Here is an 11,902-nt window from a genome sequence, read left to right as displayed (position 1 = left end):
AGGGGTGAGTTGTAGGCACGGGGTGGGGGGGCAATGGAGCCCCCAAGCCTCCAGGCGGCTTCAAGAGGGGGTTGGCCAGCCCGAGTGGGCTTGGAAATATGTATGAAGTGTCTTGTGTCACTGAGACTTTTTCTTGGGGGTTTGAAGTGCTCCAGCAATCCGCCCTCTGCGTGTGTGTTTGTGTGTGCACGCGCACGTGTGTGTGTGTGTGTGTGTGTTTGCTGAGCAGAATATGGGCTGTATTTATTCATCCTTTAGCCCGAGCTCTTAAAAATATAGACGGCTAATGTCTTCAGTATGTATGAAATATCCCATATGCCGGGGAACAAAAGGGGCTCTGTTATTAAAGTTTCGTTTCCACACGCCCCCTCCCCTCCCTCCCGCCCGCCCCTGACACCCTGCCCTCCTCCCATCCTGTTCAGCCTGCGGGAGACAGCCAGAGCCAGGAGGCTGGCGGGCAGGCGGCGGGCAGGCGGCGGGCCGTGGACGGAGGCCGGGCATAGCGGGTCCCGCCGCGGCGCGTGCCGAGTCCCGCTCCAGGTGAGAGGGCGATGGTGGGGAAGGACGGCAGGGCCCTCGGGGTGGGGGGGGGGGTGGATGAGCATCGGCGCCTCCGGGATGGCCACGGGGGAGCGCGGGCCAGGAGAGCCCTTCTTGTGGGCTCCGGTGGGTCTGGGCCCGCGGCGGGCTCCGCTGTCTGGGACGGAAATGCCCTCTCTGCTGCTAACTGAAACCACATGTGTTTCCCAGGCAGCGAGCGGGGCAAGGACGCCGCCAAGCCTGGGGCTCGGGACCGGGAGGACAGAGCCGTGGGCCCCGGGGTGGGCGAGGGGCTGCGCGGGAAGGCTGAGGGGGGTCCGCCCGCGCGTGCGTGTGCGTGTGCGTGTGCGTGTGCGCGCGTCTGCAGGTCTGAGTGAGTCGCCATTCCCAGGGCTGAGGGGCTCCCTCTCGGCCTCCCGCGGCCCAAGGCTGGCGCAGACACCTTTCCCGTCGTCCTCTGCTGGCTGACCCTTGGCAGAGCCGTCTCTGCCGCGGGGACCGGGGTCTCACTGCGCGGACTCTTCCGCTCCCTGTCCTCCCCTGTGCCTCTCACTGCAGCCTTCTCATACCTGCACGCCCACCACCCGTGTCCCAGAGGGCAAAGCCGAGAAGTAGAACGAGGGGTGATCGCAGGTCCCCCTTCACATCTGCTTTCCTGTGCTTCAGAGCCATCCCTTCCCCATCCCGCAGTCCTGGAAGGTGAGGAGACCCGGCACCGGCCAGGGGACAGCTTGTCATCGGGGAGGCCACGGGGAGGGGGCTGTCCCGGCCCAGCCCCGAGGTCTGGGGATTCCTGGGGAGCCCCTGGGGGAACTTGGGCTGTGCTCTCTCCAGTTCTGCGGCCAGTGGGAAGGTCAGAGTCCCCCTGAAGCTGCGCCTTGCTTGCTGGCTCTCGCGGTGGCCTTGCCCCTGCCTCACCGAGGCGGCGAAGACGCCTTCCTCGTCGTGCCTCAGTTTCCCTGTCCCGAGGATGGAATTCCAAAGCCTGGTTCATATACCTGCCTAGCGTGTGCCACCGTGCCCCGCGATCTACCTGTGTCGCTCTAACCGGGAATGTGCTTATTTGACCAACACTGGGGAAAATGTTTGAATAGTATAGCAAATTAATGAAGAGATTAAACAATCACAGTGTAAGCAAGTGAATTAGAATGGGGGGTCAGTAGAACCCCCCCCTCGGGGACTTGCATTTAAGCAGTGGAGTGGGCTCGACACTGCTACCGTTGCACATGCGCTCAAGTGTGCTGGTTCGGTCTAGAGCCAGACAATGTGATCTGCTGTGTAGCCCATCTTTTGGTCCCCACCAGTTAGCAGCCCTATAATTCTGTGATTACGGAGTAGAAAGCCCAGTTGCTACCGTGTGTGTGTGTGTGTGTGTGTGCGTGTGTGTGTGCGTGTATGTGCGTGCGTGTGCATGCGTGTGTGTGTGTGCGTGCGTGTGCACACACTCTGTGAGGAGGGGCAGGTGGTGTTGTGAGTAGCGCCGAGGGGAAGATCAGCTTATCCTGGATGGAAGTTGGAGTCCCAAGCGGAAGGGTTCAGGTGAGAACGTGAAGAACGTCAAGTTCTTCAGCGCGCCTCCGCTGGCTGGGAGCTGCCGGACTGGAAGGCCAGCTACGAGGCTACTGTGGCTTCCGCCTTTACTCCCTTAGGTTCCAGCCTCCTGGCTACCCCACTGCCATTTTCCTGACCACACAGGACTGGTCCCCAGGGGAGGCCTCCAGGAGGGTGCCGGCGTTGTGAGGGACCCTGAGGCGTACCCCCGTCACTCCGTCTACTTGACCTTGCTTTCTCCTTGCTGCTCTCTCGTGATCCCAAGCCCCCCAATACCCTGCTGCAGGAAGGACAACTTTTGGGCACCTTCTTTTTTTCTGTGTGTCAGTCCTGGGGCTTGAACTGAGCTTCTTTTGCTCAAGGCTAGTGATCTACCCCTTGAGCCACAGTGCCACTTCCAGCCTTTTCTGAGTAGTTGATTGGAGATAAGAGGCTCATGGACTTTACTGCCCTGGCTGGCTGAGAATGTTGATCCTCAGATCTCAGCCTCCTGCGTAGCTAGGATGACAGGTGTGAGCCATTGCTACCCAGCCCGGGCACATTCTTTCTCTGTCCTATCCTGTAGCAGGCAGAGGGGACCAAACTATGGCTCAAATACAGGCCTTGGCAGGGGTGGGGGGTGGGGGGAGGGCCAAGGGAAATAACAGTTAGAAGGAAGGAGCCCAGGGCTAGATCCGCCCCAACCTTGTCACTAATAGGTGGTAGGGTCCTGGAGAAGCTCTTGGCCCACTGTGGCCCTTCTCTCCTCATTGTCCTCGGAGCTGAGGTAATTCTCTCGCTCTGCCCTGGGTGGAGGAATGGCTGACTTGTAGGGGACTCTGGTAGGGAAGGGTGCTTTGCCTCCAGGACAGCCCTGTGAGCTTTCGGGTTGGGCTCCCTGAAGCGAGGACGAGCGATCGCATTCTTTAGGTCCAGCTTTCTTGGTGCGGGGTGGCCCTGCTAGCTCAGGGGCTTCAGAGAGTCCCATTCTCCTCATCTACACACTGGCAGGCTCGGCCTCCCCCAGGGGTGGCCGGGGTGACTGAACTCCCGCGGCTCCTGGCTTACAGTGCGAGTGAGGCTCAGAGGGCTCCTCCTTCCCACTGCCCCCCTTCCACGGTCCCGTGTGAGGCTCCTGGTGGAGTCCCATTTGCTGTAGGCAACCCTGTGAGCCATCCAGCAAGGTTCTGCCTTGAGCCTCCGGGGGGCAGGAGAGTTGAGTGGAGCCTTCTTTACCTGGAAGGCAGGGCGGGAATGTGGGCTGGGTTCACACCTGGAGGATGCTAAGAGTGAGCAGAAGACTCAGAGCTGGGGCTCCGGAAGGGAGGAGCTTGGGGGGGAGGGTCCCTCCCTCCCAGGACCTCCCTCCCAGCCCCAGTGGAAGCCGGGGGGGAAGAGAGCCAGCAAGGAGAGGAAGAATGCAAGCAGTCAGGACGGAGCCCGGGTCCAGACTCGCTGCAGTTGTTTGGTCTGGCTAAGCCACCTCCTGGGCCGCTCCCAGGCTCCGCAGGCCGACTGCACCCCGCCACGCGTGCTTGCACATGTGCACACACACCCACTCCCACAAACGTGTACACTCAACACCAGCATGTCACATGCAGAGACCTCCCAAGGCTCGCTCGCACACACAGACACCTGAGGAAAACAGTTACGCAGATACACACATGCACACAGAGACATAGATACAGTGTGCACATACATTGTGTGTATACTCAGGTAGACGGATGCAAAGACAGACAGACAGACACACCAGCACAGACACAGCACAGAAGAGCCACCTGGGAGGATGGGTCTGGCCTAGAAGGTTTGTGTGGCATGCATGGGCACCAGGACTGGGGCTTGAACTCAGAGCCTGGGTGTTATCCCTTAGGTCTTTGGCTCAAGGCAGGTGCTCTTACCACTGAAGCCACAGTTGTACTTCTGGCCTTTTGAAGATAAGAGTCTCGTGGCTGTCTCTGCCCAGCTTGGCTTCAGTGATCCTCAGATTTCAGCCCCCTGAGTCGCTAGGATGACGGGGTGAGCCCCAGTGCCCAGCTGTCCTGGAGGGCTTTTGTACTCCTCTCTTGGGCCCTGACAACTGACGCCAGATGAGCCCCTCACAGTGCCGGTGGCAGCGCACGCCGCGTTGGGGAGCACGCCCCAGACGCTCTGCTGTGAGCGCCTTCCTTCGGTGAGTCCGCTAGCCCGTTGCGAGGCGGGCGCTCGGGGCTCTGCCCTGCTTTGCAGGTGGGGAGGCAGGTTTGGACGGTTCGGGAACTTGCCTCAGTTGCAGGTGGTTTAGCGGCTACTTCCAAGCAGGCCACGGCAGTCAGCGCTGTTGGCTGACTTTGCCCCAACTCCCCCGCCCCCCCCCCCACCCCCAGTGCCGGGCTCTTGCTCTGGGCCAGGCTGGGTGGGGATGGGCTCTTCACCTCTGCGCTAGCCCGGCCTGGTCCAGCAGAGACAGGAGTCCGCCTTTCTCAGGCCCAGGGAGGGGAGTTCTGTGACCTAGCCATGGAATCCTCACAGAGAGGAGCAGTTCTGGGACTCTGGCGACAACAGAGCAGGGGCCAGCTGGCTCAGCCGCCAGGCTGAATCTACGCCTCTCTCCTCCAGACCCCACGCGCCCACCCAGTAGCTCGTACTCCAGACTCTGCCTTGACAAGTATGTCCTGGGCTCATGGAACCACAGTCTGGGGTAGCAAGCTGTTGACAAAACGTGTTTCCCTCCCATTATCTTTCTTTCAGCCTTCATGTGCGGTAGAGAGGGGCTTGTTATCATACTTTTGTGTGCCGGTACTAGGGCTTGAACTCAGGGCCTGGGCACTGTCCCTCAGCTTTTTTGCCCAAATCTGGTGTTCTACCACTTGAGCCACAGCTCCACTTCCAGCATTTTGCTGGTTAGTTGACAATAAAAGTCTCACAGACTTTCCTGCCAGGACTGATTTCAAACTAAAATCCCCAGATCTTTAGGCTAGGGATATGGCTTAGTGGTAGCGTGTTTGCCTAGCATGCATGAAGGCCTGAGTTTGATTCCTCAGTACTGCATAAACAGAAAAATCTAGAAGTTTTGCTGTGGCTCAAATGGTAGAGCACTAGCCTTGAGCACAAAGAGGCTCAGGGACAAAGCCCAGGCCCTGAGTTCCAGCCCCAGGACTGGCAAAAAACAAATCCTCAGATCTCAGCCTCCAAGAAGCTAGGATTACAGGGGTGAGCCACAGGTGCCCAGGTCTGCTTTTGAAGGACTGACTCTGCCCTTTGCTGCCAGCAGGCTAAGTTGCTAAAATATTTTCTAGACCCTCCATTGGCAAAAGAATGCCAACTGCACAGGTATGGAAAAGAGGGAGATGGCATAAAAGTTGCAGATGTATAGTGAGGTCTTTTTGAAAGTTAAACATGATAAGATCTAGCAGAACTGTTGAAAGAAAGGAAAAAAACTGGCTCAATATAGTGGCTCCCACTTGTAATCCCAATACAGAAGGCAGAGGAAACCAGGGAGTCTGAGAGGTGAGACTCCAGGCAAACAGTTTCTATCTCAACTAATAAGGCTGCACATGCTGGCACAAGGCCCCTGAGTTCAAATCCCAGTATCACCCTCCCCCCCCCAGAAAAAGCAAAACCACCAACACAAACAGCAGAACTCGCCTTTCAAGGGTTTCCCGTGAGTATCTTGGTGCATAGGAAGAATCTGATGAATGTTAGCTGTTGGTCCAGGGAGGAGCGGGACTGGGGCCTCAAGTCTTTGGCTGTTCCTAATCCTGTAAGCCCTGAGCTCAGTGTATCCCGTGCTCACCGCCGCTGTGAACCTCCGGCCTGGAGGTTAAGGAGAGCTAGTTTGCTCTCCTGGGAGAGGGGGAGAGAATGGCGGAGGCCCCTCCGTTCCCCTGGGTGGCCAGATGGGCACCACATGACGTGAGGCCTCCTGGGGCTTTCTGAGGCCCATCTGTCCCGGGATGTGTGTGTGTGTGGGGGGGGGGTCCACAGAGGCGGAGGAGAGGAAAAAGCCCTCCCCTACCAGGTCCCCGCGGGCGCTGGGCCGGCCGGGCTCCTGACTGGAGCCCACAGGCAGAGCCCGCCATCCTCAACACCTCTTCCCCCGTGGAGGTCCAGGAATGAACAGAGCCGAGACGGAGGTCCCCCCCGCTCTCCTCCTCCGTGGTCCGTGGGCAGCCGGGGAGGGCTGGCCAAGAGGCAGCCGCTCTCCAGCCCATCGGTGCACAGGCACCGCTGTGAGACCCGGGGCCTGCTCTCAGAGGCCGTGATTTAATTCGGCGTGGGGGTGGGTGGGTCTGGGGAAGATTCTAGTATGTGGACATGTTTGGGAATCGTGTGTCACCCCGCCAGGGGCTCAGTCACCCTTCACGAGCACGGTGAAGACACCCACTACTCAGGACAGAAGTGGAGCTTCATGATATAAAGGAGCCAACCCGGGTTCGGCCGCTGGGACACGGTGCGGCAGGGATTGGCTAGGCCTGGGCTTGAGCTAGTGGTGTGCTGACCAGAGCGGGCCAACTGGCGCTCTGTGTGTCTGTGGCCCACGTCGCGCTGCCAGCTGAAGTCCCTGGGTGCCGAGGTGGGAAGAGATGAATACCTTGGCTGTGCAAATGGTTTGGCCAACTCTTGCTCGTGGCCGCAGCTCTGGGTGGTGGGGGGGGGGGGTGGACTTCTGAGTGTTTCCTTTCTTCTATAAACTTAAATCACACTGGAATGTCCCAGCGTGCCCTGGGTTCCTCCTGCTTGTGCCCTTGGGGCAGGGCAAGGGCCTGGCCTTGGGTAAACCTCTCCCCACCTGGGCCTCTGTGTTTTCATGTGGCCAGGAGGAAGCTGCTGTAGGTGAAGGACCCCAGGGTGCGGCCTCGAAGGCTGGCCTTGGATCTGCCGCCCTGGGTCCCGTGCCAACCAGCCTTGACCTTTGTATTTATAGCCGTGACTCCAGTCTCGCTCCAGTTCTGCAGGAGCCAGCTCCCGGCCCACATATTTGTCCACCCAGCAGGGCAGAAATAGATGTGACGTACAGGGGACTTAGCTGATTTTGTGAGTAGGCTCGATTAGGTGAGTCCGTTTGGAACCGGCTTCGGTCCCCCAGAGTCCTGGGCTCCATAGGCAAGCCAGAGCTGGAGGGGGGCTGAGACCTTAAGCCAGCCCTCTGATCAGGCAGTGGGGAGGGGTGACGGTTGTCACTGAGGGAGGGAGGTGATCAAGGTCATGGAAAGCACAGCAGAGTCAGGACCAAAGGGAAGGGCTCGTTGTACTCTCTCCAGACCTGTCAGGTCACAGCTTGGTCATTTCCCTTCTCTGGGACTCACCCCCCTGGAGCCTCCATTTCTTTATTTGTTTGTTGGGAACAGTACAGGGTGCTGGTCTCCTAGTGTCGTTTGAGGAATAAACACAGTCGCAGTGAACACAGTGGACCAATGCCTGTCATGCACGCTGTCAATGTTCAATACGGGGTAGCTTTTTTTCTTTGTTTTTATTTGTCGTGATGATCCAGGGGCTTGAACTGGGGGTTTGGGCATTGTCCTCGAGCTTTTTTTCAGGGATAGTACTCTACCACTCGAGGCATAGCTCCACTTCTGGCTTTTTGGTGGTTAATTGGCAACAAGAGTCTCACAGACTTTCCTGCCCAAGCTGCCCTAGGCACTGTCCCACTGTCCCTTAGCTTTTCCACGCAGGGCTAGTGCTCTACCACTTGAACCACACCTTCACTTTCAGCTTTTTGCTGGTTAATTGGAGATAAGATTCTCATGGACTTTCCTGCCCAGGCTGGCTTTGAACTAGGATTCTTAGATCTCAGTGTCCTGAGTAACGAGGATTACAGGCGTGAACCACCAGCACTGGGCCCTTATTATGTCTTCATACAACCCTCCCAAAAAAGATCTGTAATAAAATAATACTGTGCAGGTTACCTTATGCAATCCTTCCAACCATATGATGTCATTACTATTATTGTCACCACAGCACATAGCATGTGCTTTACACGGAAGAGCTGCCTTATTAATTCAGTGAGCCTGGGACACAATGTTCACAAAGCGTGAACTGCAGGACTCACCCACTTCTGGCTTTCTTGCTTACAGCCAGCTCTCTACCACTTGGCCCACACCTCCAGCCCAGCCTTTTACTGGTTAATTAGAAGTAGAGTCTCAGGGCTGGGAATGTGGCTTAGCGGTAGAGTGCTTGCCTAGCATGCATGAGGCTCTGGGTTCAATTCCTCAGCACCACATAAACAGGAAAAGCCGGAAGTGGCGCTGTGGCTCCAGAGGTACAATGCTAGCCTCGAGCAAAAAGACACCAGGGACAGTGCTCAGGCCCTGAGTCCAAGCCTTGGGACTGGCAAAAACAACAACAACAAAAAGAAATAGTCTCATGAACTTTTCTGCCCAGCTAGTTTCAAACTTCAATATCCTCCAGATCTCAGCCATCTGAGAAGGCAGGACTAAACGATCGTGGGTGCACAGCTGATACCGGCATTTATTTACAGATTGCAAAAAATATTCTGTCCTAAATGATAGGCATACTCATAATGGAATAAGAAAGTTCTAAAATGCTTCGCTATTGACTCATCAGTGACTCAGCATAAGAAATATATCTCCCAGGGATTTTCCAGGCCTTTGTTTCCGAGTTTGCCAACTAATGCTGATTTTATGTTTTTTATAATTGCGTATGAGGATTTGATACAATGGCGAACTTGAAATACACATGCCCTATAAAGCACTGCCTAGAATCCGCTAAGGTTTCTCCCCGTTTTCTCTTTCTCAACAACCCAGCCTCGACAGTCCTCTTTTCATTCCATTTAGCACCATCTGATATGGTTATTTATTTATTTATTTATTACCCACCCACCCCCACTCACATGTGAGCTTCATGTGGGCAGGGTTTCTCTTTTGTTCCCTGTGTCCCAGCCAGCGCTTAAAATAGCCACGGCCCACAGCAGACGCTCAGCGAGTGCGTCCAGTGAACCGCTGAACCGGTGCGTGACCGCGTCTCCCGCCTGCCGGGAGGGCCCCCGTAACTCAGTGAGCCGATGGGACTCATCCGAAGCCACTCAGGGCAGGCCGGCCTTCAGTGCTTCGCCACCACCCGTCTCCCCACGGCTCTGTCCACTCCTAGGGGTCCCTCCAGATTCCCACCCCCCACCCCGTCCATGGGCTCAGCAGCAGGGATGAGAAAGAAGGGCAGGGGAGTGGCGTGGGAGAAAGAGCAGGGGTCCCCCGCAGGCCAGGCTGCTCCCCAGGGCTGGCGGCTGCTGGCGGGGAGGGGCTTCAGTGGGTCCTACAGAGCTTGGGCTCAGGAACGTGGGGTCACGCTGCACTTCCCCCCGGGGCTGACGGCACCCACTGGACAGAAAGGGGCGGAGAGGCTGAGGAGGGTCCACGTGGCATTAGTCCAGGCTGCTGGGGCTGCCCGCTCCTGCCCGCTGGCCAGACAGCCCAAGGCCGGGAGAGCGGGGAGAGACGGGACTCCCACCGGGCCCCCTTCCCGCCAGCACTTCCAGGACCTCGGGAGGCCCTGCTCTGGAGCCCCCTCCTCCGCGCCCATCCTCACTTGGGAAGCTCCACGCGGGGCAGGCTGAGGCTGAGGGCGGCCACCCGGGACTGAGCGCACGTGCTGCGTCTGAGTCCTGGCTTTCCCCTTCCCCAGGGCAAACCGTCCGCCTGGGCCGCGCCATCATTCGCTTAATAAATAGGCACGGGATGCCTTCAGGGCCAGGCAATAGGCTGGAAGGAATTCTTCATGCTTCATTCATCTGTTCAGTCTACTTATACTACGGAGACAGCGTGGCTTCGTGGACGGGTGTGGGTTTTGGTGCTAGACTGTCTCGACATGAACCCTGCCTCCTTGCTAGTGGGTCACACCTGTAATCCTAGCTGCTCAGAAGGCTGGGCTCTGAGGACTGTGGTTCAAACACGGCGTGGACAGTCAAATCAGAGAGATGCCTCCCATTAACTACCAAAAAGCCACAAGCAGATCTGTGGTTCAAGTGGTAAAGCACAAGCCCTGGGTGAAAACAACTAAGAGACAGCACGGCACTCAGACTCTGAGTTCAAGCCCCAGTACACTCTCTGTCTGTCTGTCTGTCTGTCTCTCTCTCTCACACGCACGCACACACACACACACACACACGAACTCTGACTCAGCCACTTGCTGGTGGTGTGAGCTGGGCGGAGCGAGCGCCACTTCCGCGTCTGCACAATAGGGATGGGAACCGTGCCCTCCTCCCAGGCTGGCGCGGAAGACCCGTGAGGTGCTGCGTGTGAAGTGTCTGGAACCGCACCTGGCATGATCAACACTCCATGACCCTCAGCTAGCATCATGGTCACTGTTTCGTGTGCCTGGCCCTGTGCTGGGAGCTGAGGAACTCGCTCCGGAACGTTCTTGCCCCGGGGCTCTCCACACCCCAGTCCTTTGGGTCTCCTGTCTCCGGCCCGGCCAGGCTGCCCTCCGCCCCGGCGGGGGTCCCCCTCCCCCACAGGGCTGAATCCCAGAATTTGGGAGGTAGAAGCAGGGCCCCGGGTCCCGGAGAGCAGGGTGCCCGCAGAGCCCCGGGGGAGACCCCCCTCCTGGGCGCCCCTCAGGCCCTGCAGGCTGAAGCGGGGAACCCCTGGGCTTTCTGTGCAGTCCCCCCAACCACCCTGAGAAGCAGGTTCTGTTTCAAGCCCGGTTTGGCATTGACACGGAAGCTCAGCAAAACAGAGACTTGCCTTGCCTAAGCCATCCAGAGGGGCGAGGGCGGGAAGCAAAGTTGGAGTTCGAATCTGGACCTGACTCCGAGACGGCGCCTTTCCTTGATTACGTACGGAGCTGCAGAGGGAGGTGGAGGCCGGCGACCTGGGCCTCTCGCTCGCTGGAGGCAGTGACAGCACGAGTCCAGCTGGGATGGGCTTTCGTGTCACGGGACAGCTGGTTGTTTCCTATGTTAGCTCTGGGGCTTGAACTCAGGGCCTGGGCACTGTCCCTTAGCTGGTGAACCACACCTTCACTCCTAGCTTTTTGCTGGTTCCTTGGAGGTAAGCTTCCCATGGACCTTCCTGCCCAGGCTGGCTTTGAACTAACATCCTCAGCGCTCAGCCTCCTGAGGAGCTGGGGTTACAGGCGTGAGCCCCCAGCACCTGCCCTTATCTGGCCTCTTCCATGGGAGCTGGTGAGTCTGGGAACCTGGCCTCCCCGGGTGGGCTGTCCCACAATGCAGGCCCAGAGCTGGCCCCTGGGACGGGGAGGCCCTGCCGGCCGCGGCTCAGTGCCTTCGGCCAGATTGGGGTGAGGGGCTGTGTGAATGTGGGTGGAAATGGAAGCAGAGCTCTAGGGCTGCCTTCCCCACAGATGGCTCTGCCAGCTGAACTCCGCACCCCCAGAGGCCGCGGAGTCCCTGGAGGTGAGGCCGCAGCTGCCACCAGCCAGGAAGAGGAGCGCAGACCCCGTGCCTCAGTCCCCCTCCCCCCCCCCCCGCGTCCCCATGGTGACAGTGGGGGGTGCTCAGTCTCCGAGCCTGGTCTCCCGTCCCCAGGCTGGCCCCCTAACCCACCTCACTGCAGTGCTTCCTGGGCCGTGGCCCCGCCCGGCATGGCGAGTAACCCAGCCCGCCCTGGGGCAGCTACTGCTGCCCTCCCAGGCCCCAGGCCTGCCCAGGCCCCTGGCTGGGGGGGGGGGTCCTCTCTGCCCGGGAGGGAGCCTTCACGGGGAGTGCTCCCGACAGCCCTTCCTTCCTCACTTGGCAACCTAAAGGCCAGCCGCCAGCCAAGAATATTTGTGTGGGTGGCGGAAAGTTAACTTTTCCGCCTCTCTCCTCTTTCCTGGAAACCGTGGCCACTGTCAAATACAGAAAAACAGAAGCAGGACGAAAGCGAGGCGAGCTCCC

General features: G+C 58.5%; 1 protein-coding gene across 1 annotated transcript in view; it reads left to right on the top strand.

Annotated features, from left to right (window-relative positions):
• The first annotated feature begins 455 nt into the window (after positions 1-455).
• Positions 456-11,902, top strand: part of Synpo (synaptopodin) — a 44,361-nt gene continuing 32,914 nt past the window's right edge. Inside the window, 1 exon segment of the mRNA XM_048331393.1 lies at positions 456-540. The gene's annotated coding sequence lies outside the window, so the exon portion shown is untranslated.

Source organism: Perognathus longimembris, chromosome 22, assembly GCF_023159225.1.
Source record: "Perognathus longimembris pacificus isolate PPM17 chromosome 22, ASM2315922v1, whole genome shotgun sequence".
Taxonomy (NCBI): domain Eukaryota; kingdom Metazoa; phylum Chordata; class Mammalia; order Rodentia; family Heteromyidae; genus Perognathus; species Perognathus longimembris.
This window is presented reverse-complemented; position numbering and strand designations above follow the sequence as displayed.